The sequence below is a fragment of the Phacochoerus africanus genome, chromosome 16, assembly GCF_016906955.1.
Source record: "Phacochoerus africanus isolate WHEZ1 chromosome 16, ROS_Pafr_v1, whole genome shotgun sequence".
NCBI lineage: Eukaryota > Metazoa > Chordata > Mammalia > Artiodactyla > Suidae > Phacochoerus > Phacochoerus africanus.
This window is the reverse complement of record NC_062559.1, coordinates 21,844,385-21,862,433: the sequence shown is the minus strand read 5'-3', so window position 1 is coordinate 21,862,433 and position 18,049 is coordinate 21,844,385. Positions and strand designations below refer to the sequence as shown.

Below are 18,049 nucleotides of genomic sequence, written 5' to 3'. Positions count from 1 at the left end.
ACACAGAGACAGAGTTTTGTGTTAAGGAGAAAAAAAATAGCTTTATTGCTTTGCCAGGCAAACAAGGGTCCCAGCCGGGGAATGCCCTAAGGACTGTGCCCCCCTCCCCTGCCATTAGAAAGAATTGCAAGGTGTTTTATAGTAAAAAGGAGAAAAATGGGTTTTCATATAGGAATCAGGATTGGGACAAACATGCATTCCTCTTCTTTCTTTGGGAGAATCTTAGTCATCAAACCTGGAGTCAGGAGATCTTGGTATGATCATGATGGGGGTCTTCTGGGTCATTGCCTAGAATAACAGTACTTGCAAAAAGGGCATATTGATCAGAGATTAAAACAAACTAGGAAAGTTCCTGAAAAACATCATGTGCTAATAATCATTAACCCATAGGCAGTTGTGCTCAGGCACCTAACCTTTAGTTTATGGGTGATTGTGTTTAGGGTGTAGTTAAGCCAGGGAGGAGGACAAGGAAGGACTCTTAGCTGTCCTTGACTGTTCCTCCCTTGTCTTTGCATCCCCTTCCTTCCCTGGTCAGCAACTGTCTGAACCCACACCTAGGAGCTCAGGGAAGTCATGGTGGCTGAATGAGACCCATTTCCTAAGACGAGAAATGGGGGACACAGAAGGGCTTTTGCACCCAGGAGCCCCGCAGGCTGATGTTTGGTTTCAAGGGGAATTTTGCTTTTTAATGTTGATCTGTAAGAATTCATTATATAGACTAGACACCAATCCTTTGTCAGATAAATGTAGTGTGAATCTTTGTTCCAGTCTGTGGCTTGACTTATTTGTTTTCTTAATGGTGTATTTTAATCCAGTTCCTTGTTTTATCTCTGAAAACCTGATTTAGATTTCTCCTGTGGCATATAACATAGGGCAAGATCCTGGCAGTTTCTCAGAACAAAGAAGGGCAGTGAGGGCAGCCTGAGCATGGTTCACTTCTGATTGATCCCAGGGGCGTAGAGTCACTTCCATTCAAGATGCCGTGACCTTAAAGTAAGCGCTAACCTCCTAGAACTGCCCAGGAGACCCTCAGCGTGACAGACAGACCCTCAGCATGCCTTTTTTTTCACTGTTGAATCAATAAAATAAACTTGTTTGAAAGCATTGCTTCTGCAAGTATAATATTTAGAATCAGTTGATTGTTGTAACTATAGACTATATATTATCAAAATGAATAAAATGATGTGAAGGTTTGTTTTTCAGTAAGCTGTTCCTTCTTTTCTTTCAGGTAACCAGAAAGAATAAAGGAATGTGTGAGGTGTGTACTAGTAAATCACTGGGTTTCTGTGGGATTAGGTTTAGGCATAGGAGTGACTTTTTTTTTTATCACTAAACTTTTTCTTATATGTAGCCCTGGTCACAGGGGAATTTGCCCTTTGTGTCCTCCAAGTTGGACTACCATGAGGAATTTTAATCAAGAGTTTCTTGAAGCGCGTCTCATAAGCTTGCCTAGTTGCAACCAGGGGAGAACACAGCTTAGAACCTGTTAACTGCCTCTGATTGCTGGTGGTGTGTGCCCTGAGGGAACAGTGAGGAGTGCTGTCTGCGAATAATGCCTCCAGCTATGTCAACCTCCCAAAGTGCTTCATTTGATATTAATGGCTGAATCAAAACTCTTATTTACTGAAAATCCTCTTTTAGTCACTTGAAAATGGAGAATTTAAAAACTTTTTAAAAAAAATTCCTTACCTTATCTCCAGCTTTTCCATTTTCTGTCTTTATCCATTTCAATTTGAAAGTCAGGGTCAGGTCAGCCTGAAAAGAAAAGGTAAGCCTACATATTTCTCTCTCTCTCGCTCTTTGTTTTTTAAGCTACAGAGACTGCTAAGTATCTATGTTACTCTTAAGACCAAAAAAAAAAAAAAGAAAGAAAAACCAAACCAAAAAATAAAATAAAACAAATATAAAATAAAACAAAAGTCAAAACTTAAAAAGGCAAAGATAAAAATTAAAACAAAAAAAGCACCATTACTCTTAGGACACTTAACCTTAAAAATCCATTTCTTTGAAGTATATACATATGAAGAATATACATACTTATGTTTATGCATAATGTATAAACATATATTACCTTATGTAGGTGTAAATGGCAAAGATTTAAACAGAAAATTGTAGCCCCAAGTGGCAGAAATTAATGGTGCTAGTTATAACACATTTTGGCATAGCTATCCCTTTGAAGCCATTGATATCATAGTACACAGACCATAAAGTTAAGTATTTATGGCCTGTGCCATGCTTAGCCTTCCCCTGAATGACGAGAAGATAAATGCAAAAGTAGAGCCTTTTCCCTAACAAATATTTTATAGGCTGCTAACAAGAAGTCACATGCAGAATGGAGTTTTGTGTCAGCTCACGTCCCTTCTTCTGGCTCACACTCTGATGCTAATGAGTATGACAATGGCCAAAGGTCAGTACCAAGAGCTAGGAGAATAAGGAGCTGGGGTCCTAGATGATAATAACAGGTTTGACCAGATGGTTCCTGAATGCTCAGTTGTTCCTTTAAGCTATGAACATACCCATATTGTGTGTGCAGCAAAGAATGTAGCTAAAGTTATCTAGGTAGTTTATTAATCCAAATGCAAAAGTTTATTAATTTTGTTTGTGCTTTTGTAGTAAACAAAGCCTTCTGGCAACTGGTAGACTAATATCTAGATAGTACATCTTTTATACTTCATATTTGCAAAATACTATTTTACAGTATTGTTTTCATTTTAATTGAGGAAACTGAGGATTGAAGAAGTTCTGTAGTTCTTGTTTTTAATTTTTTTTTTGTCTTTTTTGCTATTTCTTGGGCCGCTCCCGCGGCATATGGAGATTCCCAGGCTAGGGGTCCAATCAGAGCTGTAGCCACCGGCCTACGCCAGAGCCACAGCAACGCGGGATCTGAGCCGTGTCTGCAACCTACACCACAGCTCACGGCAACGCCGGATCGTTAACCCACTGAGCAAGGGCAGGGATCGAACCCGCAACCTCATGGTTCCTAGTTGGATTCATTAACCACTGCACCACGACGGGAACTCCTGTTTTTAATTTTTAATTATAGCTGATTTGCAGTGTTCTGTCCATTTCTTCTGTACAGCAAAATGACCCAGTTATACATTTATATAATTCTTTTTTCACATTATCATCCATCATGTTCCATCACAAGTGATTAGATATAGTTCCCTGTACTATACAGCAGGATCTCATTGCTTGTCCATTCCAAATACAATAGTTTGCATCTACTAACCCCAAATTCCCAGTCCATCCCACTCCCTCCCCCTCCCTCCCCCTCCTTCCCCCTTCCCCTTGTCAACCACAAGTCTGTTCTCTATGTCCATCAGTTTGTTTCTTTTCTGTAGATAGGTTCATTTGTGCCATATATTAGATTCCAGATATAAGTGACATCATATGGTATTTTATTTGTCTTTCTCTTTCTGACTTACCTTATTTAGTTTGAGAGTCTCTAGTTCTATCCATGTTGCTGCAAATGGTATTATTTTGTTCTTTTTTATGTCTGAATAGTATTCCATTGTGTATATGCACCACCTCGTCTTAATCCATTCATCTGTCTTTGGACATTTAGGTTGTTTCCATGTCTTGGCTATTATGAAAACTGCTGCAGTGAACATAGGGGTGCATGTATCTTTTTCAATGAAAGTTTTGTCTGGGTATATGCCCAGGAGTAGGATTGCTGGATCATTATAGTTCTTTATTTTACAAAACTAGTGGGTATCAGGTTATTGATTCAAATATGCCTTTTATTTTATTTATTTTTTTTTAATTTTTTTGTCTTTTTGCTATTTCTTTGGGCCGCTACCACAGCATATGGAGGTTCCCAGGCTAGGGGTCTAATCAGAGCTGTAGCCACTGGCCTACGTCAGAGCCACAGCAACGCGGGATCTGAGCCGCGTCTGCAACCTGCACCACAGCTCACGGAAACGCCGGATCCTTAACCCACTGAGCAACGGCAGGGACCAAACCCGCAACCTCATGGTTCCTAGTCGGATTCGTTAACCACTGTGCCACGACGGGAACTCCTCAAATATGCCTTTTAATCTGTATAATATCTCTTTTTATAACATCCATAAAATATAGAATGTTGAAAGTTAAACCTTCCGTAATTAAAATTTTGGCAAAGCAAAACATCTGAGATCAGTAGGTTGGTAGTTAAGAACACTGTACATACAGTTGCACTGGAAAGGTGTGATGAATGGGCTTAAATTCTTGGATCTGGTCTGGCAGATAGAGTCCCTTACTGAATTTCTAAGAAAGGTGCATCATTGAGGTATAGTGGATAGCAGCGTTGAAACTGACAGCACTAACGGCCTGAACCCAGCCAAAACCCAGACTGGGACTTGAACCCACGGTTTAAAATTAGAATCACTCACCCTGTGTCTGGACTCAATGAGGTTCAGGTTCTTCATGTCTCTCCGCAGAAGGAATTCAGCAAGAGACAAAGTGATAGGCAAGAAATAGACTTATTAGGATAGGATGCTTGTGAGAGATGCAAGTGGGCAGGCATGGAAATTCTGCCCAGAGGATCTGGTAGGCTACAGTTTTACCATCCAAGGGGTGTGGGTGTTAGAAAAGCCTACCTCTTCCTGAGAGAAGTAGCTCCTCCCTAGTATCCAGTGAGCTGTGTATTCAAATCAGGAGGAGGGTGGTCCTCAAACTCCTGCCCTTGGTCAGAATCTGAATGCAGGCCTCATCCCATTCCCCAACCAATGACCTGAAACAGTTCTCATACCTCCACTGGTCAAGGAAGCTTTCCTTGTTCTGATGTCTTTTTTAAGCAATTTATTAACATGCAGTGATCTCCCAATATCCCCTAGATGTCCCTCTCTATCTGTGATCCTTTATTGGAACGTCTGCAACTACCTGTGCCTACTCCATCCCTATCAATGTCATGAAGAGAGCTAAACTCATCAGAGGGCGTGTGAAGGAGTGGAGAAGTACAGCCGGGAGTCGAGGCCTCATCAGACTGTTTTGGGTCTTGGAGCAGGTTTCAGCCTAAATTGGTGTTAATTGATTAAAAAAAATCAGAAGCCAGTGTGAATGAAAGTTTACCATGGAGAGTTAGGAGAAGGTATACTTCATACTTAGGTCCAGATAGCTGGGAAATACGTTAGAATTCAGATATACTGATGTGGTCAAGACACTTTATGGAGACATTTGGTTCTCAATTGTTGACCCTGCTAAAACGCCACCAGAAAAACATGTTGATCAAAGTTAATTTTATTAGATTTACTATAATAAAGGGGAAAACAACCTTGACAGAGTCTTAATTTACTCTCAGAATAGAAAATTAAGGCAGAGGATTTGTAGAGGGCTAAGGACAGAATTGGCTGATTTTAAGGGGGTCTTGACCAGACATCAGAGAAGATTCTTCCTGCTCCTGGGCCTTGGCCTCCCTTTCCTTAGAGCATTTATTTTAGAAAACTGTACCTGTCCATTCTGCCCCTTTAGGATATACATTTTTTAAAGACTCCTGACAATGTTATAACACAGGACTATTTTTCTCAAGGACGTAGGATCAGTCCTTTTGAAATCTAATCATCAAGGATGATGGTGTCCCATCTCCTTGTCTTTGTGGGAGGATAAGAGGAACTTAACTCCAATAGCAGCCTAACTTCAGCAGGCACCTTGGTCCAACTCGTAAAACTCTTACAAGTGGTGTAGTGTAACCAAAACAAGATATCTTTAAGGAAAATAAAACCAGAACACTATTTTGATCTAGTTCTTAGAGGTCTTGTTCACCAAGCCAAGGATTTGGGGTTTTAGCCTATGAATAATGAGAGGCCGTTGAAGTACATTAAACTAAAGAGAAAAGTGGTCCCATTTGCATGCTAGGAAGTGCACTTGGCAATGATGCAGTGGTTTTGAAACATCTTTGCATATATATCCCCTACAATATTTTGGAAAAAAAACTATCTCATAAAAATGTTTTCCCAAAACCAATATTTTGAATTGACATCTTGTGAAAACATGGGAAAAGAAAAACAAAAACAAAAACATAAAACAGAATGATGCCTTGATCACAGCAGCATTCTCGGGCAGGTGAGTTTGAGGAAGAGGCACCCATGGGCCTGGAGGATGTGGGAGAGGATTCCCTTTAAATTATCTAGTTCCATGTATTTCTTGGCAAATCTTTACCTCTCGCATTGACATGGATAGAGCATTTTGAAGACAGCTGAGGGGCAATGAAGCGGAGACTACGAAGACCAAAGACAGAGATCAGTAGAATCTTTTTATATTAGCTCAAAGTTGTTTGGTATAGGAAATTAGACAGTGGAAGTGGGTTTTAGATGTTTTTGCATAACAAATCACTCCAAACTGGTTAGCATAAGATGATAGCCTTTCGTAGTTACTCATGAATCAGGTAAAGAGGATAGTATTGGCTGATAATGGCTTGACTTATTCTTGCACTATAATGTGCTAACAGGTAGGCTGGGGCCTCCCTGGTCTAGGAAGGCCTCATTCATGTCAACTGGCTGCCTGGAGAGATGAAGGTTGGGGAGATGAAGGTAACTAGGCTGCGTGTGTCTTATTATCCATCAGGCTGGTCCAGGTTTGATCATATGTTGGTGGCAGAGTTCCGAGAGAGCAGAAACAAACAAGACATCTGAGAAGCCTAGGCTTGAAACTGGTACAACAATCACATCTGCTACATTCTACAAACACAAGCATGACCTAACACCAGGCCAGAATCGAGTCAGAATATAGATGCTAACCTCTTGGTGAGAATTATAGCAAAGTCGTATTTCAATAAGCATGTTCACAGGGAAGGATTACTTTTGTGGATGCTTTTACAATCAGCTGAAGTGATGGTATAGAAAGCTTCTCTAAGATTTTAGAATGAGACCATTTTAAAAAGAATGTACTTGCAAGAGGAGGTAAGTTTCATCAATGGGAAGACGGTTTAGCACGTGGAGATGAGTGAAATTACTGAAGTTTGGTTAATCTAATGTGGTAAAATAGACTGAGGAAAGAAAGAGTAGAGGTGAAAGAAGAAAATACACAGGATTGTGTGAATCCTTGGCTATAGGAAAGTTCTCACTAAAATTCACTGTAGTTGAATTTTACTTAAATATGGATTTAATTAAAACATTTAAATGAAAACTATCTTGGTCAATTAAGCTATATTTAAATCTGGCAAACTTTATTATGGATGCAGAAACATTGAATATTAGTCTTTGAAAAGGCCTTTGAAGCCATCTAATCTAGTTTCCTCACTTAATAAATGAGAAAATAGAATATATTATTCAATAATACATAGACATGATATTATTTTAACCCATAAGTAAAGAGCATTTGATTACACAACTGTGTCCAGAACTAGTGGTGACAGAGATCAAGTATTTTCAGTTGTGTGTTCTGAGAAGTATTGTCAGGTATGACTAAAAGAAATCTACAATGGATGTAAAATTCAATTTTCATCATTTCTTCAACCACTTTCCTTTTCAAGTCTTTAATAACTGATTTTCATGTTATCCTAAATCACAACATTTAAGAATGAAGGAAAGCTTGGAAAAAAATCTAGTCTGGTTGTTCTAAAACCATGTTTTTAGGACTTCACAAATGTATCCTATGTGCTGCTGAGAGGGCAAGGCTCTAGACTTAGTCTAGAACCCAGAGCTATTTTTCTATTACTTGCCTTCCATTTCAGGGTTTGGTGTAAGTTTTTTTTTTTTTTTTAAGATAAAGTTTTTTAAAGATACAACTGCATTTCAAAAAATTAAACCCCTCAATGATCTAGTCTCACACCCTATTTTATGATTTTTATTTTTTCCATTATGGTGATTTACTGTGTTCTGTCAGTTTCTCCTGTACAACAAAGTGGCCCAGTCACACATACATTTTTCTCACATTATCCTCCATTATGTTCCATCACGAGTGACTAGGTATATTTCCCTGTGCTATATAGTAGGCTCTCATTGCTTACCACTCCAAATGCAATAGTTTGCATCTATTAACCCCAGACTCCCATAGTCTGACACACTTTTAGATGAGAAGTGTGAAGTATAAGTAAACTCACTTGATGAGGGTAATAGAGCTAGTTGTTGACAAAGCCGGGGCAAGGACTTGCTTTCCCAACCCCCCCAACTCACTACCTGCTTCTAGTTTGAGACAGGCAGAGGAACAATAGCAGCGAAAGGAGAAAAATAATAAATGGTATTCAAAGGCAGAACATGAATCCTAGATGATTGCCTAAGAAATATAGAAATATAGATAGGACTGCAACCAGAACATATATCTATTATGTAAATAGAGTGATAGATGCAGTTATAAACACATATGTATGTAGGAATGTCACTGATCACTGTGTGTGCTCTCTCTCTCATAAGACGTAGCTCTTTGGATTCACAGATACATGAAAAGAATCCATTTGCAAGTCTTTTATTATCCCTACTTTTGCCTTATTCTCTTCATCAGATAATCAGTGTTCTGTTTAATCAAGTCTCCTGATTAATAGTAGCTGTACATATTTTGCAGATAATTAAATTTCCAAACATTAGAATTCAAGTAAATACCTTTGACATTAAGTCTATACCAAACAAAATATAATTTTTCTTTGTTGAATCAACAACCCTAATAGTTCAGGGTTATTACGATAAGCTTCATTATCATCTTTCTGCTGAATTGCAAAAGGGTCTAGCCAGTGAGTTCCTGGAACTCCAGAATACCAGACAGTACACACATTGTATGTAAAAGAAGACAAGAGGAAGAAATTTCCTTTTATGTGCATCCTACATAGTTTCCTGTTTCTTTTTTTTTAAACTCATTTACAAACATTAATTTTGGATAGTAAATAAAGGCTGAGGAAGAAGCAACCCATTAGCATCATGGTAGTTACAGATGGAGTTAATCATGTGGGAATGTTTGGAATACCGAAAAATAAATTGTTACACAGCGAGGCCTCTGTCTTACACAAATGTTTGGTATAATAGAAGTCAATTAGTTCTTATGGTATTTTAAAACAACATCTAGTGAAAAAAAAAATAGTTATGGAGGATTGAGGGATAGTGTAACCACATTAATAAGCACGTAACTTAAATATTCATTCCACATGTAAACAAAATAATAGAATTTGGTAATTCTCAGTCTTTCAGTATTTTCTGAAGCTGAATTTGGAAAGGCAATGTGATCTCTGAAGCAGACAAGTTTTATTAAAACAATAATTCTATTCGAAGAAGAATTTTCCTATGCCTAGAATGTAAGCTATTAGAAAAACCTCAAGGCGAAACTTTTATTCAAAACCAGTTTCTCCTACAAGGTAGGAAAATAATAAGTTTTCGAGTTGCAAAAAGTCATATGTATGTGTGTGTGTGTGTGTGTGTACATACATATATACACATATATAATTTTTGACATGTTTGAAAATGAAAGTCAAATTTCTGATGGCGTCTTTGTAGTTATACCCAAAGGATATGTGTGTGCGTATGCGCACGCGCTCATGCGTTAAGTTCCTGTGTGTATGTCTTATGATGGAGGAAAAAATTATCAAATTTTTTATCCACAGTCCAGGATTCTTTATTCATTCAAAAAAGCATTTGCCGTGGGTCCACACTGTGCCAGTGCTGTACTAAGCACTGTTTCATAACAGGGGTTTCCGTTAATCGGTCAGCGTCGTGAGTCATATATCAGAGAGGGCTGAATTGCCCTTGTGATTCTGGAGACCTTTGTGTTTCTACATGTTCTTTTTTATTCACCAGTCATTGCTACAGTTAAATGTTTTAAATCAATATGAAATTTTAATGATTTTAGGAACAGGTTACCAAGATCAGACACTTTGTTAGTCATTCTCCAGGTAAGGTGCCAATAGAAATACCAGATCTTCCCTACATATAAACTCAGCTTGAAAATTCCATAAATGGGGCCTGAGAACTTGTCTTTTTGGTCTAGCCCATTGGTCTTCAAAAATTTTGCTCATACCTTGTTGAAAAGATTTTAATTTTTAATTAAATGAATTTCAATTTTGAATCTCAGGTTTTATCACATTTATCATAGTTGCCAAGATTTGATTTCTTTAGAATCAGGAGTTCCCATCGTGGTGCAGCAGAAATGAATCCGACTAGGAACTGTGAGGTTGTGGGTTTAATCCCTGCCCTCGCTCATTGGGTTAAGGATACAGTGTTGCCGTGAGCCGTGGTGTAGGTCACAGACGTGGCTTGGATCTGGTGTTGCTCTGGCTGTGGCACAGGCTGGCAGCTATAGCTCTAATTCGACCCCTAGCCTGGGAACCTCCATATGCTGCAGGTTCAGCCCTCAAAAGACAAAAAAAAAAAGAATCATAAGTAAGGATGACCCCTACCTACTACAGAGAACTGACACCCACCATGAAACATCTTAAAATACACATGATCAAATTTCCTCTAAATGGTCAGAAATTTCACATCCTTTCTTTTCCTCCTTTAACTTATATTTCCATTCCACTTCTTTTATAGAAATAATATAATAGTAATGTAATACATGATTATCTTAGGTATTTTTGGTTTTATCACCTTTTCATACCACTGCATTGCCTAACTCCGGGGGATGTTATTCACATAATACATATTCCTCCTTAATTCTCTGAAAATAAAGTATGTTAATTGAAATTTTTTTTCTTTTCCCAATTTTTCATAACTATAAGGGCTTGATTTTTTATAATTTCTTTGGAGGTTGAGTCATAGCAATAATTAATAATACACAATACAAACATAATTATATTACATACTATGTAAATTTAAAACAAAATTTTATTCAAAATTAAAGATAACTGGACTTTCTTTTACAATTAATTAATGTACCATCAATTATTGGCATTAATTGCTAGAATATGAAAGAGTTAAGTAGTTATTCTGCCCCTTCTTAATTTTCACCTTCAGATGTGAGATCTGAGAAATTTTGTTCACATAAAAGAGTAGATGGGTCTGGAAAGATTTTTGCAGCTAAAGTCTCTGAACTACCAAGGTGTATGCCAAATATCACCTAGATATCTTTTTTTCACACTTCATTTTAATTATCTGTTAGTGGATAACTTGATTGGTTCTCCTTTTAATTTTGTAGGAAGAATGAAGCAAAAATACTTGGTTTAAAATCTAATTGTTACCCATCATTAGACTCATTTATTTCTTTCAAAACCAACACTTACTGGAGTTCCCATCGTGGTTCAGGGTTAATGAACCTGACTAGTATCCATGAGGACATGGGCTTGATATCTGGCCTTGCTCAGTGGGTTAAGAATCCAGCGTTGCCATGAGCTGTGGTGTAGGCAGAAGCAGCTTGGATCCTGTGTTTCTGTGACTGTAGTGTAGGCCAGCAGCTGCATCTCTGATTTGACCCCTAGCCTGAGATCTTCCATATGCTGTGGGTGCAGCCCTAAAAACACAAAACCAGCACTTACTTTAGTGCCTCCTATATATATGTGTGTGTGTGTGATATATATGTATATATGTATGTGTATGTATGTGTGTATATGTGATATATGTATATATGCATATATATGTGTGTATGTGTGCATATATATATATATAATGCCTCAAGAGGCTTACTTGTCTTTTGTACAGCATGAGATGAATACACCAGTTTGGAAGCTAGCAGGCTTTATCTGTTTATTTTCTGCCCTCTCTATTATGAATGTACTGAGAATGTATTGCTATATAGGCACTATTAGTTAACCTCATCCTGTCCAATATGTGCAAAGGTAGTGAGATATGATTATAATGGAAATGAAGAATAAACAACAGAACATTCCACATTAATAAAACATTACAAAATTGAAACTATTCTAAAAGTCAAAGTAAAAATCACTCAAGGAAATGACAATGTCTCAATTTAGAATATTAAGGGATAAAATGTTTAAATTCATCTTTAGTGACTTTGCAATTAAAAACAGTCTTTCAGAACCCAAACTACTATCAGGTAGAAAAGCTACTATATTACCAGAAAGGCAATGGAAATAAGCAACTACTTATTAATATTCGGTGCCCATAATCCCAAAGATTGGGTTCTTTAGTAAATCTGAACTAGAATAAATGGCTTAGCCACTACCTATTGGACTTCTACCATTTCTCAAAGTTAAAGCTTACTACTAACCCTTACCATACCAATAATTTCCAAGCACCTAACAATTAGTGTGATAGAAGAGAGAAATAAGCTGGCTCAAACTATGCCCCAAGAGACTGAATTGGACTTGGCTTTCTCCATCTGCCCCATGAGTGTGGAGAAAGACTCTGAAGTCACCATACGCATCTGTGACATCATTTAATGTGAAATAACCCTGCTAGTGTAGAGTTAATCTAACAAATGCTCAGAATATGACTAAATCATGTATTTCAGCCTATTAAGTGGGAGTGAGAATGTGTAGACAGAATCCCACTTTAATGCAAGATAGATTGAATATGTGCAAAGAATAGCCAACTTCATCCATTCCAGGTATTAGATTGGGCTGTCCAATATGGTGACTAATAGCTACATGTGGCTATTTAAATTCAAATTGATGGAAAGTAAATAAAAATAAAATTTAAGTTCTTCAGTCATGCTAGCATTTCAAGTCCTTAATAGTTCCATGTGGCTAGTGGGAATCTATTAGTACAGAGATAGAACATGCAGGAATTGTGGCAGGAATGTTGCATTAGGCAATCATCAAACAGGTGGAAAACTAGTTTTGAAATTTTATAATAGATACATGGGTTCTTTGTAATAAATATCATAATATTAAATATTTAAATATTACAATGTATTGGAGTTCCCATTTTGGCACAGTGAGTTCAGAATCCAACTACTGTAGCTCTGGTCACTGCAGAGGTGCAGGTTCAATCCCAGGCCTGGTGCAGTGGGTTGTTTTAACAGATGTTAGCATCTTTAAAATCACATAAATATCATTTGATGTGTGAAAAGATGAGATTTTGTACTCGCCTGAAGTTTAATAAATTTCCAGAATTGAGCAATTTATAGGAAAAGGTCAGGTCTCTAGTGTTTAAACCAATCTCTCTATGTAAAAATATTTTGTGCCAAGTCACTTATCTAATATGGATATGCAGACAATTAAAGTGGGTAATTGACTAGTCATTTTAATTTTGACTTTAAAAGAAGTGCATCATGATTATTATATTGTGATTATAAATGTATATGTGTATATGCACATGTGTGTATTCGTGTGTGCGTACCTGTGTATGTTAGGAGTTTTTTTTTTTAATCAAACTCTAATTTACATATCCATTTTAAGCATATAGTTTGATGAATTTTGATAAATATATGACTAGGTAGCTGTACAACAATCAGGCTGTAAAATATTTCCATCATCCCAAAAGTTCCAGGGGTCACATTTGCAGCCATTCTCTATCCCAACCCCAGCCCTTGGAGACCATCATCTGCCTTATATCACTGTGGGTTAAGTTTGTCTTCCCTGGTTTCATATAAATGGAATCATGCAGTATGTATGCTTTAATGTTTGGCTGCCTTCATTCAGCATAATATTTTAAAGAATTGTCCACATTGTTTTGTGTATTACTAAGCAGTACCTTTTGATACTGAGTAGTTATTACATTGCATACTTCAATTTGTTTAATCATTGACAAGATGATTGACAGAAGGTTCTTTCCAGTTTCTGGCTCTTATGAATAAAGCTGTTATGAACATTTGCACACAAGTTTTTAATTAGAAATATGTTTTCATAACTTGTGTAAATAATTAAGAATGGAACTTCAGGATTATGTGATGTTTAACTTCAAAGACTTTTTCAAGCTTTTTAAAAAATGAGTTATATTCATGAGTGTCATTTTCAACAGCAATATATAAGACTTCTGTGTCTCTTCTATTTTTAATTTCCATTTCTCTGATAACAATAGAAGCATCCTTTCAAGTGCTTATTGGTCATTTGTATACCTTCTCTGAAGTATATGTTGAAATTTTTATTGCATTTTTTTGTCTTATTTAGTCATACATATTCTTTATATATTCTTTACAAATTCTGGATACAGGTAAGCTACATTCAGTGCATAAATAGTTTCTCCCAGGTTGTGGTCTGTTTGTTCATTTTGTTAATAGTGCCTTTCAAAGAAGAGAACTGCCGAGTGTGGTGTACTCAGCCTGGCACCACCTTGCTCCTGTCCATGCTGAGTTGGGGTGGAGGCTCAGCTCCTGCTCCAACCCACTAAGGCCACAGTGGGGAAGTGGAGAGTATTGCCTGATTCTGGCAGGAAGGAATGGAAGATCAGCTCCTTGTTCAACCTTGGAGATACCATCCCATAGGGGAATCTAAGTGTGACTATGCCACTCACTTCCCTAAGGACTTGGGGAGATGGGCTGGAATATCAGTTTTTCATTGGAACCCTGTTGGGAGTGGGGGTTGCAAATATTTTCTTAGTGTTTAGCTGAATTAAGGTGGGTTTTGCCAAAAAAGGATTTCTGTTTTTAGGTGACGTTTTCCCCCATTCTTTGGCTAGAGAAAACAGGTTTTTCTTAAAGATATATCTGTGCCTATTGACAGTTCTGAGTTAGAGGCTTCTGGACTGCACTATTTAGAACAAATGGGAAAACCAAGGAACTTACTGCCTTGTATTTCTCAAGTCCCTGGGTTCCTAAGGAGCATGTCTTCTGCTTTCCACAGACTTCCTATGCCCACTGGTTATGTTTCTAAGGGTTTTAGTTGTAAGGAAGAGGCATGGAGGTAATATTTCTATTTGTCAGGAAAAATGTATTAATTTTAAACTCTCACTTACAATAGAATCAAAATATCAAATGTGTAAGAACTCTTTCATCTAATGACTAACTTTCATATAATAAAAAGGATGTCAGGTTTTACCGCCCAAATACAAAATTTACTGAGAGAAATTAAAGGGGCTATTGCTCAGAAGAAAAGCAAATACTTTGCTTGTGGATTTGAAAACTCACATTGAAAAATATTTTTTCCATGATGTATACATAGATTAAATGCAATCCCAATCAAGTCCCTAGATGCATTTTCTGGACATGAGTGAAGTTTTTTTTTTTTTTTTTTAATTACATGAGAATTTAAATAACCTGGAAAAATCAAGACAACATTGAAGAAGAGAATAAAGTTGGAGGACTTACACTGAAAGATTTCAAGACTTACCAGTAATTAAGGCAGCACAGCATGTTCCCAAGGATAGACATACATTCTAGCGAAATAGAAATCCCAGAACAGACCTGCCTATATTTGTGACAAAGCTAACATATAGTGCAGTAAGAATTTTTTATTAGTAAACAGTGCTTGGATAATTGTCCATTTGTATGGGAAAAATAATAATCTCTACTCTACCTCACATAATTAAAAAGCCAAATATGTTATAGATAATAATATGAAAATTATAATACTGAATGATGCAAAAGAGAAAAATTTCTTTGAAATAGGCAAATATTTATCAAACACAATGCCCCTAACCATAGAACTATATTAGTATTAAGAACTTCTTGCCATCAAAATACTCCGTTGAGAAAGTGAATAAAGAAGCCACTGAATGGGAAAGATATTTGCAACACATATGTGTGATAAAGGAATTGTAACCAAAATAGAATAAATCAGTAAAAAGGCAGACAACCTGATAAACATATGCAAAATATCTGAACATATACTTAAAAAATATTGAAATGGCCCCACAATACACCCGCCAGAAAGACTAAGCTGGAAAAAAAAAAGAAAGAAAGAAAGAAAAAAAGAATAGCCAACTATTGAGGGAGGTATTTGACGACTGTAACTCTCATGCATTTCTGGTAGGAGTTTATCTTATCACTTTGGAAAACTGTTTATCATTATCCATGAACATATTCACATATTCATAGTCTATGATATGATAATTACATCCTATGGTGTATACCCCCAAAATATGCACATATTTTTTTCAAAACACATAAAAATAAAGTTCCTAGCAGCACTATTTTTAATAGCCTAAAATTGGAAACAAGCCACCACATATATACTCCAGTATTCATACAATTAAATTCTATGCAGAAATGAATTTACAAACTGTAACCACCCAAGACGACATGAATTAATCTCACAATTATACTGAGTAAAAGAAACATACACCAAAAGTACACATTGTAGATTCCATTTATACAATATTATAAAACGAGCCATCTATGGTGGTAGACTTTAGAATGATGGTTTATGCTGTGCTGGAGAGGTTATGACTGAAAGAGAACGGAAGGGGGGCTTCTGTCATGCTGGTAACGTTTTATTTCTTTGTTACAGGGGCTGGCTACATGCGCTTGTCTACTTCTGACTTATGTGTGTTTCTGTGTGTATGTTATACTTTGGTACGTTTATTTTTGAGTGCATGAGTATGTGTTTAATCACTTCCCACAGTCTACACTGTTAGCACTCTGATTCAGGTAGTCATTATCCATTGCCTAAACCTTAGCCCCCCCCCCCCCACTGTTATCACTCTTTCTATCCTAGCATCTCTTTATTCTCTGATTCTTTACAGAGCATCAGACTTAACCTTTTGAAATGTAATTAGATCATATAGCTCCTAAGCTCAAAGCTCTTCAACAGCTGGCTCCCCTTTCCGATAAGAGAGAGAACTTGTAGAGCCTCCATGCTCTACAAGGTTAAATATTTTTTACCTACCTCTCTAAGCTAATTTCCTTCCAAATTCTTCATTCAGTCTCCAGCTATATAGGCTCTCTTGCTGTTTCTCAGCCACACTTACTGTGCTCCAGCTTCAAGGCATTTACGCTAGCTGACCTCTTCCTGCTGTGTGTGTGTGTGTGTGTGTGAGCGTGTGTGTACACTTTGTTACTTCCTGTGGGTTTGTTCTTAACTATCACCTTCTGTAGTCAGAAGGGAGGTTGGGCCTGTTATTTTCCCAGACATTGAAAAAAAGTACCATCAGTAAGATAAGGAAGAAAAAGATTTGTATTTTTGAGATCTATCTCATAGTAGGAGAACTTGTGGACATTGCTGGAGGAGTTAAGAGATGCTCCTTGGTAAGTGGGTAATCCTTCTTCCCCAAACACTGTTGTTTTGACCGGAAATTTCACCCCAGATGGGTAATTGCCAGTGGTCATGTTTGATCTTTGTTCCTGACTAGAAGATCTGAAATGAGAGAATCCTGGACTCTCAACCCTTAGCTTGGTTGCTAGAGATATATTAAACAGATCACATACCTTTTCCTCTCAACAGAATCTTTTAAAATATAAAACAAAGATAGACACATCTCAACCCTGCCATCTACCAGTATACCTTATTTCTCCAAGATGCATGTTAGTCTGTAAAACTAAATAGCAAAGAGTCTTTAGGAGCATTTGGTTGGGAGAAATATAAAAAGCACATTATAGGGAAGCCTGGGCAAGCCCCAAAGCTGAGATACACCCCTGTACACTTGAGCAGGCCTTATCTTTTCAGGTCCTCATTTGTCTTCTTACAACATTCCCACTGAAGTGTTCATACTCTTCCTCAGCTGCTATCATTCCGATGCTCCTGCAATTTGACAAGGAGAGGGCGTCTTCAGTGTGTGTCAACATGAGCAAAGTGGGCCGTGTTTGGGAATGTCAAAACACCTCATGCCATGAGCATGACACCATTCAGAAAAATGCCCCTGGGAAGCCTCGGGACCTCAGTGAGTATAGTTTCCGCAAATCTCATAGTTCAGTTGATATTTAGCCTATGAATTATTTACAACCAGTAAGAAATGGGTTTGCCATCTTAGCCAGGTGGCAGGTTTGGGGAGCAGGGTTGTATAAAGATCTCCTAGCTTTGATTATTTTCAAGGATTTTGTCTTGAACCATCTCAGCTTTACTGCAGCCACTGCCTATAGTTGAAGATGATGATTTAAATATTGAGATAGCAATGGCACTAAAGACTGCATCTTTTTGATACCCCAGGGAGTTAAAGTGTCTGGATGCTATATCTAACGCTCATACGTATTAGGTTCTCATCCTGTACTTTTCATATTGTACACTGCATGAGCCCTCCCAGGGTCTGTTTATGATCTTCTTACTAACTAAGACCTCGGCTTACTTGGGTTGATAACCAACCTCAGTATCAGTTCTTGTAAATATCAGCTTCCCTAATGCCCACCGATACAACTGGCACCAGATATCAGGTCTGTACTTTAG

General features: G+C 37.4%; 1 long non-coding RNA gene across 1 annotated transcript; it reads right to left on the bottom strand.

Annotated features, from left to right (window-relative positions):
• Positions 1 to 209: 209 nt before the first annotated feature.
• Positions 210 to 16,647, bottom strand: LOC125117697 (uncharacterized). Its single transcript, XR_007132691.1, has 3 exons — positions 16,559 to 16,647; positions 1,690 to 1,755; positions 210 to 302 (listed from the first exon to the last, which is right to left on the bottom strand). It is a non-coding gene; the product is annotated as an uncharacterized LOC125117697 (long non-coding RNA).
• Between the last annotated feature and the right edge of the window lie 1,402 nt (positions 16,648 to 18,049).